Genomic DNA, 12,415 nt, shown 5'->3' with positions numbered 1-12,415 from the left:
CTCTGTCTGCTGTGGTCCGGCAGACGGCACCGCAGCACCACCAGACTCAGGGACAGCTTCATACCTCAGACCATAAGTCAGAATCGGAATCAGAAATACTTTATTGATCCCCGAAGCGAAACTCTTTGTTACAGCAGCTAGCAAAAAATATAATACAATACACTATAAAAACAATAAAAACAGGTCAGAAAATAAATTAAGTACCAAGTGGGTATAAGTATAAAATAAAATAAGTGTGAAGTACCAAGTGGGTTTACTGGTATAATAATGCAATGTAATAATATTAGTAATAAGTAGTATTGCAACAGCAGTAATGGAGGTATGAATAATAAATAGGAAAAAAGCTAAATATTGCACATGAGTACTACACAGATATTGCACAATTATTCAAGTATAGCAGAGATGTAATGATCAATGTCCAGTTTAGTGACCTAGGGTCATACAGACTAACCCTTAGAGGGAGGAGTTAAAGAGTTGGCCACAGGCAGGAATGACTTCCTGTGGCGCTCTGTGGTGCTTTTTGGGGGGATGAGTCTTCCGCTGAAGGTGCTCCTTTGCTTGACCAGCACGTCATGGACTGGGTGGGAGACACTGTCCAGGATGGCATGAAGTTTGGCCAGCATCCTCCTCTCTGACACCACCGCTAGAGAGTCCAACTCCACCCCCACAGTGTCACTGGCCTTACGGATCAGTTTGTTGAGTCTGTTAGCGTCCGCTACCCTCAGCCTGCTGCCCCAGCATGCAACAGCATACAGGATAGCACTGGCCACCACAGACTCATAAAACCTCCTCAGCATTGTCCGGCAGATGTTGAAGGACCTCAGCCTCCTCAGAAAATAGAGGCGGCTCTGGCCCTTGTCTAAGTGTACCCCCAGGTACTTGTAGTCCTCTACAGTGTCCACATTGACCCCCTGGATGGAAACCGGGGTCACTGGTGCCTTGGCCCTCTGTAGATCCACAACCAGCTCCTTAGACTTTGTCGCATTGAGCTGCAGATGGTTCTGCTCGCACCATGAGACAAAGTTCCCCACCACAGCCCTGTACTCAGTCTCATCACCACCGCTGATACTTCCCACCACAGCAGAGTCATCAGAAAACTTCTGAAGGTGGCAGGACTCTGTGTGGTGGCTGAAGTCCGTGGTATAGATGGTGAAGAGGAAGGAAGAGAGGACAGTCCCCTGAGGGGCCCCAGTGTTGCTGACCACGCCGTCTGATACACAGTGCTGCAGGCGCACATGCTGTGGTCTGCCAGTCAGGTAGTCCACAATCCAGGACACAAAGGGGGCTTCCATCGCTGCCAGCTTCTCACCCAGCAGGGCAGGCTGGATGGTGTTGAAAGCACTGGAGAAGTCAAAAAACATGATCCTCACCGTGCTTGCCGGCTTGTCCAGGTGGGTGTGGAGGCGGTTCAGCAGGAAGATGACGGCGTCCTCAACTCCCAGCCGGGGCTGGTAGGCGAACTGAAGGGGGTCTAGGAGGGGTCTTACCATGGGCCGCAGCTGTTCCAGCACTAGTCTCTGCAGGGTCTTCATTATGTGGAAGGTCAGTGCCACCGGTCTGTAGTCCTTGGAGCCACTGGGACGTGGCGTCTTCGGCACAGGAACGAGGCAAGATGTCTTCCACAGAACTGGGACCTGGACAGCAGGTCCAGTGTCCTCTCCTCTCTAGTATGACATTTCACACACTGGGTGAAACTAATCAGTGTTGTTGAAACACTGACATGGTTGAAATCACCTGAGATTAAAATGAGCCCACTGCCTTTCCGCTTACCGCTCCCAGTGTGATCCCTGTCGCCCCAAACAGTCTGAAAGCTGTCGATGGAAACGTTATGGTCCGGGATATCCTGGTGTAGCCATGTCTCTGAGAAGCACCATGCCGCTCGGCTTCAGCGCGATCAGCTGTTCCCTGGTGTAAACAATGCGGCCAAACAGCTGATCTGCAGCGGTGCCCCGACCAAGTAGCAGAATAAGATGTTCCACGGCGAAAAAAAGTACCAAAACACTTTCTACTCTCATTTTCGTAAAGAGCGTAGTTTAAATTATACTTACACACTACTCAAGTTTGGAAGAAAAGGGAAAGTTAAAAGTTGGAAAAAGTAAGACGACGGGACGGAGCTACGGCAACAGGCAGCATGCGGGCTGGCGCATGCGCACTAATAACTGCTGAACTCCTGACCCCCCAAGCTTATTACTGACACTTTACTTGCACCTGATTGACGGATGTCACTTTACTTTATACTACTATCACTTAGTTACTATTTACATCTCCGTTTATATATTTTTATTACTACCGTTTATACCTGCATACATCACAGTAGGCTATGTACTGTATATATCAGGTTCAGGGTTTCTTTATTTGTACCCATATGTAGATTTTGTGATATTTGTACCCATATGTAGATTTTGGTTTGCTGTAGAGGCATCTATCTTGACACACATTTTACAAATGCACTGCTTGTCTAAAATTCTGTTCTTACCTGTCCATAACATGTCTACATTAGTTTATTCATTTTATCATAACTGTGTACCTGCCTACCACAGTATTATATTTATACATTAGGCATATATTATATTTTATTCTCTATATATTATATATTATTTAATTTTTTAACTTCTGCACTATTTCATATCTTAGATTCTCTCTTTTTACTTGTGTGATTTTCTTTTATACATATTGTTTGAGCTTTGTTGGAGGGAGCCTGAGAATTAAGCATTTCATTGCCAATGACTGCTTCACTATAATTGTTGTGCATTTGACAATAATTATGAACTTGAACTTGTTCGCAGAGTCTACAAGATACCAAAGAGGCTCAGGCGAGGAAATAACTTCAGTGCACTGTAGCCATATCAAATAAGAAATCATTGGACTTACAACATAAGTGCAGAAATATGCTATTTTATTATTTTATGTTATTTTCTGCACCATTATTTTGCTTTGGCCAGTTACGTTGAGCAACTCCTCTAAACATTTAGTTCAGTTAAAGGCAGGCAGTCAAGTCATGATATTTAAGTAGAAAACATTATATTGTAGGCTATATGTTTATCCTTATTTAAAGTTTACCCTATTTTTCATACTTGAACTACAACAGAATAATGCATCCACAAGCACTTTAACAGAAACTGTTAAAATAGTTTTTTTCAGAGATTATTTTAAAAGGTAAGATGATATTTCCACTGTGTTTCACTTTGGCCAGAGGGAGGCTGCAACCCTAATGTCCCGGAGTAATTGACTGTCCCTTATTTCTCATATCAAATTTGTTTAGAAATTGATTTTGGTGGACTGCTAAGGTGAAATAAGGGAAAGTTTATGTAGCCAACTTCATACAACAGAACCCTACTATGCATGCTCGGATCCCATTGGCACACAGAACTAGTGGTGTCAGGAGGTAGGACGACTGCAGTTGGATCCTTCTCTGTCCACTGGGCATGACCCTGGGAAACTTAAGGCTCGCTAGCAATGCTAGCAATGGCAATGGCGAGAGTGATTGGTAGCTGGAGGAAGAGCGATGGCGGAAATGGAGTCAGAGGAGGAATCGGAGCGTGAAATTGGAAACGAGGAGTCGAGAGGATTTGAAAATAAAATGAAAAGGAAGAAGAGCAATTCAAGTGATTCCAGTCAGACAATGAAGAAAGAGGAGAAGTATCTTTGTTTGAAAAGAACTGTATTGCACCACTTACTACTACGGTGTCAACCGTCTCAGAGAGTCGATTACCACATTTGATGTCCAATGGCCATGAGAGAAATGAAGAGGAGGCAGTTGTATTGAATCGTATTAATTTACTCTTTACGATGTTGAATATCAATAATCAAATACACTGTGTATATTTTACACATTATTACACATTATTTTGATCAAAGTAGATCACAAAATAGCAAATAAAATATACATATAAAGAGTGTAGGCCTACTCAAAATAATAAACAAACAAACTGAATTATTTTAACAGATTTGGATTTCAAGGATACAGATGGAGGCTGGTCTCGCACTGTGGCTTCTAGAAGCTCTTGATAGCTACTAAATTGAGGGACATCTGGAATGGCAGGTGTTGCAGTCTCACGTAGTAACCCACAGAATACAGGTTTCTTGAGCTCCTGAATATCATCAGGGGTTTGACATTCAGGTGCCGTCGGCCAGTTGCACTTGGGTTGTGTCAAAAAGGCTGGACCCTGCCTCCAGCGAGTGTCTTGAGCCAGTTGCTTCAGTGCCAAACCTTGTGTGATGTCATCGGCAGGATTATTAGATGAATCAACATCGCGCCAGGATTTTGGGTCAGACAGCTCTTGTATTTCAGTGACTCTGACTCCCACAAATACTTTGTACCTGCAAGAATCAGACTGCAGCCATTCAAGGACCATGGTAGAATCAGTCCAAAAAAAGTCAGCTCTTTCTTTAACACAGTACCCAGCTGCACGCCTGTCAGTGCAGCACAAAGTTCTAAGTGTGAGATAGAGAGCTTTTTTGGAGCGACTCTAGATCTTGCTCATCCTCAGTACTCCTGTATGCTACAGAACCATAGGCTCTCTCAGAAGCATCACAGAATACATGAACGCTGCGACTCTTGATTGCATGCGGGATGATGGAGATCTGGGACAACTGAGGGAGCTCACTCTCCCACTGTTGCCAAGCGGTAAGTAAATCAGCAGGGAGGCAAGGATCGTCCCAGCCACGTTTCTTGTCCCAGAGCAACTGCACAATGATCTTGGCCCTTGTAGTGAAAGGGATCAAATACCCAAGGGGATCATATTGCTTTTCAAGTGCACGGTAGATCTTGCGCGTGGTGGTTTCACCTTCCTCCTTCTAATATGGTTTGTATGCCAAAGTATCGGATTTGCTATGCCAGATCAGTCTGAGGGTACGTTCCTGAGGTTTCTTGACTAAGCCAGATCTCACTGCTCTGTGATTTCATCTCAGAAGGAAAGTGGCAAATGACCATAGGAACATTACTGACCCATTGTCGCAACTCAAATCCGCCCTCCATTAGATGGTGCTGTAGTCTGTTTACTAGTTTGTCAGCCTGTGCTTCATCTGGGACACTTTTTAGACAGTTGTCTACCTAGAAACTGCATTCGACAAATTGACGCACATCGGTCAGTGGGCTTAAGGTAGTTCCCGACATGGGACTGAAGGGCAAATGTAGCGCAACAGGGGCTACAGGTGGTTCCAAAGGGCAATACTTCCCACTGATAGACTGTTGGAGGCTCAGCAGTATTGCCATTATGCCACAGAAATCTGAGGAAAGGCTTGTCTTCATCAAGGAGACAGACTTGATGAAACATACCTCTCACGTCGCTGCAGAGAGCTACATGGTGCTCCCTGAAGCAGAGGAGAACTCCTAACAAGCTTGCCCCAAAAGTAGGCCCAGGTAAGAGGTGCTCATTTAGAGACTGGCCTTAGAATTCAAAGGAGCAATTGAATACGATACGGTCCTTACCATTATGATGGACCATATGGTGTGGTATGAACCATGAATGAGGACTCAGTCCACACTCCTCAGATGATAGTGGGGTGATGTAGCCTGCCTGCAGCAACTTCTGAATTTCAGCATTGTAAGTGGTGGCCATTTGTGGCTCTCAGGATAGTCGTCTCTCCGTACTACATAGAAGAGCCATGACAGCTTCCTTCGGCGCATTCAATGGGGGAAGTGACTCTTTCCAGAGTAATGGGGTAGCGTATCGGTTTACTCCATCCACATTAATTCTGATGTTCTTTTCTTCCAGAATGCGGAGGGCTTCCGCATCTTGTCATGAGCATGTGACTACCTTGTCAGACTGGTAAGGCAGAATGTCAAGTTTCCACAGCCTTTCAACCTGGTTAAAGAGTTCAGAATCTTGTGTCTCACAAGAAACAAAGAGACACTCCTGCGGCTGAAGACGAGGACAAAGGAACCTTGATAGACCTTGCAACGTCCACCCAAGCCTTGTATGCACAACTGCTGATCCTCCTTTAGGTCCCAATCTCACTGGCTCCACTGCTGTGATCAAATGTGGATAGTCTGATCCAATAAGCTCTAATGATTGAGCTTGATTGATATCGTGCAAGGGCAGATCTCTAAGACACCGGTACTTTCGCTGCAAATAAGTGATGGGATAAGTATGTTGGAGCCGTAAAGGCTCCATGAATGGGGAATGATTTGTCAGGTTGTGAGGCTGGAGCTATTGAGAAGGACACTGAACTTCCACAGATGGTGTGAAAATCTCCTCCTTGTTCCTTTAAGCTCCTTGTTCAAGAGCTTAAAGTTTGAGCACTGATTCATGTAATGCTGGGTAGTATCGCAGAACAGACACTACCTTTTGGGCTTCTCCTGAATCTTTTCAGAGGATGCTGTCCCTATCTTTGGATTCTCAGTTGGCACTTGCTTATGTTCTCCTCCATGCAGAACAGTGGTCAGCCTTCGAGGCGTGAATCCAGGCTTCTTCTCTTTACGGAAACTATGCTTCTCATGATCAGGGTATGATCGTGTACCGTACTGGGTTCCCTCCACTTGCACACGAACCTCATATTCAAACCAATCTGCCAAATCAAGTAAAGTAGGAATGGGAGTATGAAGAGGATTAACAAATCTCTTAAAGTTGGCTCTTAGGTCATAAGGTAACTTAGCTAAGAGGCGAGATACATGAGAACCACACTTCAACTCAGTCCAGCCTGGGCTACCCAACTGATTCAACATTCCGACTAAGGCCCGAACACGAAGAGCGAGTCCCTTGAAAGCTTTGACATCACCACTTTTGATGTTGGGCCCGTCCATCAAGCTGGTAATCCGCTGCAATGCCATACATATCGGTAAGAGCTTGCATAGTGTCACTGAAAGGAGAGGTTAGGGTTACTGTAAGAATCTGCAACAAGTAAAGCATCTTCCAATTTCAAATGATCCATGAGTATCTGAAACTTGAAAGATTCAGAAGCATCATTGGGCAGAACATTGTCTAAAGCGAGCTTAAGTCTGGCAGACTCTCGTGGATCATCATGAATGAAATCTGGGATTGTGGGTGTAGGCCCACGATATTGCACTGGCATTGGGTGCCAAGAACGGTCTTTATCCAAAAATGGGTACGAACGATCAGAGGGATACAGCCATTCATTGCCACGATAGTGGTCCATTCTCCGTTCCCATTGAAGTTAAGGACTCAAATGATCGGGTAAGGCAGTTCTCTGTGAAGGGTGCAGTCTGTCCCCATAGCATGGATCATGAAGATTTCTAATGGGCCAATACTCTGAACGTGAATGAGAAGTATGTGCCTCTGCTGGAGAATGACTGAAATCTCAAGGTGGGTAGAATGGAGGATTGGGTTGCAACGGCATGGCATCATCTGACTGGCAATAAGGAGAATCAGACTGACGATGCTGCAAACCATGGACATTAGCACTATGGCCAGGAACATGTTGCGGGTTTTTTACAATCTTGTTGGGATGGAAGCTGTGACACAAACAGACGGCATTTTCAAGGATCCGCATGAGGTCGGAAAGTTTGTAGGAGGAAAGCTTGGAGATGTAAGATCGGTCAGGATAACAAGTGGGATAGTTATCATTGACTGTGTATCAAAGCATCAGAGAGATAGAGCCCTGAAGATTTGTGTATTTAGAGATCATAGCAGTGTGAATTGCTTCCCACTTGGATCAGAAGTGAAGAAGAAGGGAGTACTGAGCGGCGTGCCACTGATGGTGGAGGCCGAGTCATTTCGGGATATTGAAGATGTGTGTGAGGCACGAAGGCTTACAAGATTCCGAAAAAGGGGAGAAGGAGGAGAGTAACTCGGTGTGTTTGACGTTTGAGGGGGAATTGCCAGAAAGAGTGTATCTAGATTATGTTTGTTACAGGGTGAGGCCATATGAGAGAGCTCCTCTCAGATGTTTCTGCTGTCAGGAATATGGACATGTTGCTGACTATGTCATGGGCTCACTTTGGGTGGACACTGTAAATAGTTTACACTGTGAAGCTGTTACAATCCAGTAGGTGGCGGTAATGCACAATTATGGATGCCAACCATAATAAAACTCAACAGAAGAAGAAGAAGAAACTAATGCTGGCAACCAGAAACAACCATCTATGATCCATTCTTTGATAATCTAAACAAAGAACAGCAGTGGCCTTTCTAAAATGAGCAGTGGTGAAAGTGACTATATTCTGTTATGATCAAGGAGTTCATAAGTCATAAGCAGAAAGCATTAGCTAGCTTGCACACTAGCTAGTTGAAAATTTGTCTGGTACAATGGACAGTGAGATGTTTGCTCTGCGCAGACATCTCACCAATATTACTGATGCTCGGTAGGTTGGTACCAATGATGTTCTGTGTGGCTTTATTCACCCGCTGCAGAGCCCTCCTGTCCTGGGCCGTGCACATTAGAGGGTGACACAGGAGTTGAAATCAAATCCTGTTAGCTCTGTTAGCTCCGTTAGCTGTAAACATACTGCAGGACTCTGCTGCCCACTGGCTGCTAAAATCTAACAAGCTCTGCTCTTGCCAATTTCAGAGTCCCCGCCTTCGCCTCCGACCTCCATAGGGTCCCCGCCTTTGCCTCCGGCCTCTAAGGGGTCCCAGCCTTCGTCGCCGACTTTCCATCTGGCATCTAGATGACGTTGATCTTTGTCACGGACCTCCTGCGGTGAGCTCCGCACAAAGCCAGTCCCCGGGATCTCCCTCTCCAGCGATCTCTCTCCAGCGATCTCCTTCTCCAGCGATCTCCACACCATTGAGTCTTCTCTCCAGCGGACTTCTCCATCTCCATACCTGCACACCTGTCTTCACCATCTATAACCTAATAAAGAACCATTTATCCCCATATTGGTGTCTCCTGCCTGTCTGTCTGTACAGGCAGGAGACACCAATAGACACCAATTTGTCCCCAACAGGCTGAGTAGCCGAATGCTAGCGTCTAACTTGCAGCACGCTGTACCGCTCCACGTGACCAGAAGTTTGCATCCCACACCTCATCCCCAGAACCTCCATGTCCATCTCCGCCCACAATGGCACCTCAGAGCACTGTTCCCTCTGTTAGCTCCCCCCACCGGCCTCATGTGTCATTACCCCTCTCACCAGAAATTCTCACAATTCTCACATCCGATTTGATGCATACCCATTTCTGCCATGTCATGGTTTGAGGATCTGTGTTTGCCCGCCCTAATTAAGTTAATCTGTGTCTAGTTATTCTGCCCTCACGTGTGTGTGTGTGTGTGTGTGTGTGTGTGTGTAATATTAAATGTTAGCCTATGCATATAATATAAATCTACATAAAAACGCTTATGCGCTGTGTTATAATGGCAGGAAAAACCCTGCTGTTTATTATGGCAGTGGTATCACATTGGCTAAAATGTTGGTGACATTCTTATGTAAACAAACACGCATTTAAACCAAATGGGCAATATTGAGGTCAGCAAAAATGATCACGGTCGTGTCCATACAATAAGTCGATAACGTAATTATCATGACAAGCCTAGTTTCAGTCAGCCTTCATGAAACACCCCTCAGGTCACGTCAGGTTGTTCCGAGATGTTGTAGATAACAAGCAGTTTGAAAAACTGAGGTGACATGATAAATGATACTGGTTATCCAGGATCACTAATGTTAGACTGAGAACTTGGACTATTCCACATCACCCCTGGCAGTGGCAGTAATGGACTGAACCATCTCGCTGCATAGGCAGGATGGCTCTAGTCGGATCCACACTGACTATGGACTGGGGGTGGTTCTTTAGTTTTGTGGACATGTGTATGTGTACATGAAGCTGTAAGTTAGTCTACCGAAGCAGTAAATTTATCAGTGAGTGCTATATTGACTGAGAAAGCTGAGTTCTCCTTAGCGGCACTGCCAGCAGGGCACTGCCTGCCTCCATATAACAAGCTAACTGAGTCTAGTTGCACTTCTACCATTAATATCACCACAATAAACACTTCTAAACCAAAAACTTGACCACTGCACATGTTCGAAGAAGGAATCTGATCCGTATTAGCCTCTGCTTCACTGCCCAGCAGGCCACTAACATTACAGCTTTATGGTCTGAGCAAGCTAGCTGCAGGGTGCTAATCGAAGTTACTCAACGTTGCCAAGCAAATGAATTCCTGCAGTTTGACCATTTATTTTTCACACCTAGCTATATCATTACTTTCAGGGCATGTCTATCAAGTACAGTTACATAAAGCAGCAACACACACACACACATCTGCAGAACAGGCTTCCGTATAGCAACAATGCAAACGCTAGCTCACAGATGCTCTGGCTAGCTGCTGCAGTAATGTTAATAAAGTTCCATAAACATGAAAAAACTGTTACCGGCAGCCAACACTGGTTATTCCGTTGGCTTCAAATGAGGCTTAAAGGTTATATTGATAACAATATTATATAGACGATTTTATTTTTTAAATGCATCCACAGAGCTTTTAGAAAGGAGCAGAATAAAGTACCAGTTTCCCTAAAAAAAATATTATTATTTTGACGGGTCCAAAATTAATGTTTTGTTTATCTCTGTGTGAGATGTCTGACATTTGGTTCCTGCTTCTAACAAGGTTTGTGAGCCAATAGTATAACGACGCTGGTATCACATGGTATAGTTTGTATGGAAAAAATGGACACTGATGTTAGCACATATTAGCTAACTTAGCTTAGTCCAAACAAAAAAAACAAAATTACAGTTCTGCATATTTAAACAAAATAAACTATTACCAACAGTCATAGTCCTTAAAACCTTAACTATTGTGTTGTCACCGGTTAGATTGTCAAAATTAGAAAAATAACAGCGTCAATCCCTGAGGAGCTAATTAGCATTAGTGACCGTTGTATCCAGTTACTCAACGTTATAGTTCCCTCAAACAATGTAACGTTATAACAAAGATGCATATCACAGGGGATTTAGAAGTGGGCCAGGGTCTGACATAACCGACGGCCCGGGGCCAGTACAAGTTTATGCAGGGCAAGTCGCTCTTGGACGTGGGATCCCAATATATTACCAATGTGTCATGTTGAAGTTAAATTAATGTTCAGAACTACTGTAAATCTGCTCATTATAGTGTTTGGACCCAAAATGTGACTTTTATTGAGGGTGTCATCTCATATAGCAGTCTAACATTAGCCCTAATATGAGACACGTTGCTGAGGTACCTGTGGCTAGCTAGCCATGTAGCCAGATGTATTGAGCTCAACAGCTACGGTACTCACGTTAATATAAAAATCTGAAAATACTGACATGATCTTACAGTCGTCCTTTCTCTCTGTAGCCATTGTTGCTGTGTGGCGCTCAGCTCTTTTTTTATAACCCGCTATGAGATTTTTTTCACCAAGAAAACACTGACTAATGTTAGGTCAACTATGCACTAGCTAACATCAACTTTTACTGTAGCTGTCTGTCTAATGTCAAGCGCTGTCTGTTTTAATAGCATCCCTACAATGTACCATACTGTACCCTTTTATTGGATTAAAATAAATAAGTAAATATTTACCTACTGTCTTATAGCGTAAAGATGATTGAAATATCATTTTACCATAAGTGTTGCAATATAGGGCCCCTATAATTATTAAATGATGAGGGAAAAAAGGATTACCTAAAGCTAGATAGCCATATCCTAAGATTACTATAGATAACGTTGCATGAAACACCACCGCACAAAGTAACCTAAATCTATGGCTAATGTAAAATATGTTGCAAAATGAATTCATTACTTTATCACGAAAGATTCATCACTTCACTCACTCCACTCGACTATGAAATATGCAGGTTGTACAACGAAGTGGCCACCACTGGAATTAAATGGAAGGGGGGAGTGCATCATCTAGTGGCTGGATGTTATCAATAGCACCTTTAACATTCACACAGTTTCTCTTGACTGTCCCTGAATATTACAACATTAGTCTAACATTGCCTAGAGTACCACCTTAGGTGCCCTCTCAGCCCTGCTGGTCTTGGATGTCTTTTCCAGTTTATCTTCAGGATCAGGATTGGATTATTGCATCAATATTTGACCCTTTTTCCATATTTGTCCTGCGTCAATGTTTAGCCAATAGAGGGCAGCATAAGCAAGCTAATGGTACATTTATTCACCACTCTACCCATTCCACAGTATGTTGATGTGGAGAAGCCAGAACCTTACTGTTTTAGTATCTCTCATTACATATATTCATTTATTATTTTTGTTGTGTATTTCCAGATGCCATTCCACATGTTCATTGCACACGTTCTGATGAAAGAGGAATCAAGTCCTGGACAGTGTAGTTGAAAAGACTGTGGACAGTCATTCATTCATCATAGTCAGTCACCTACACCTTCTAACAGAGGACAGGAATATCTAGCTGCAGCACACCAGTGTTAGTGCATACATGTCAGATATTATGTTATTGAATTGAATGGGTGATATTGCTTATTTTAAGATTTAATCAGTTATGAAGATTCTGCCAAAAGTGACATGACTGAACGTGATCGATGTTCAATT

This window comes from Siniperca chuatsi, linkage group LG4 (genome assembly GCF_020085105.1).
Source record: "Siniperca chuatsi isolate FFG_IHB_CAS linkage group LG4, ASM2008510v1, whole genome shotgun sequence".
Classification (NCBI taxonomy): domain Eukaryota; kingdom Metazoa; phylum Chordata; class Actinopteri; order Centrarchiformes; family Sinipercidae; genus Siniperca; species Siniperca chuatsi.
The sequence above is the reverse complement of the archived record's forward strand: the minus strand, read 5'-3'. Positions refer to the sequence as shown.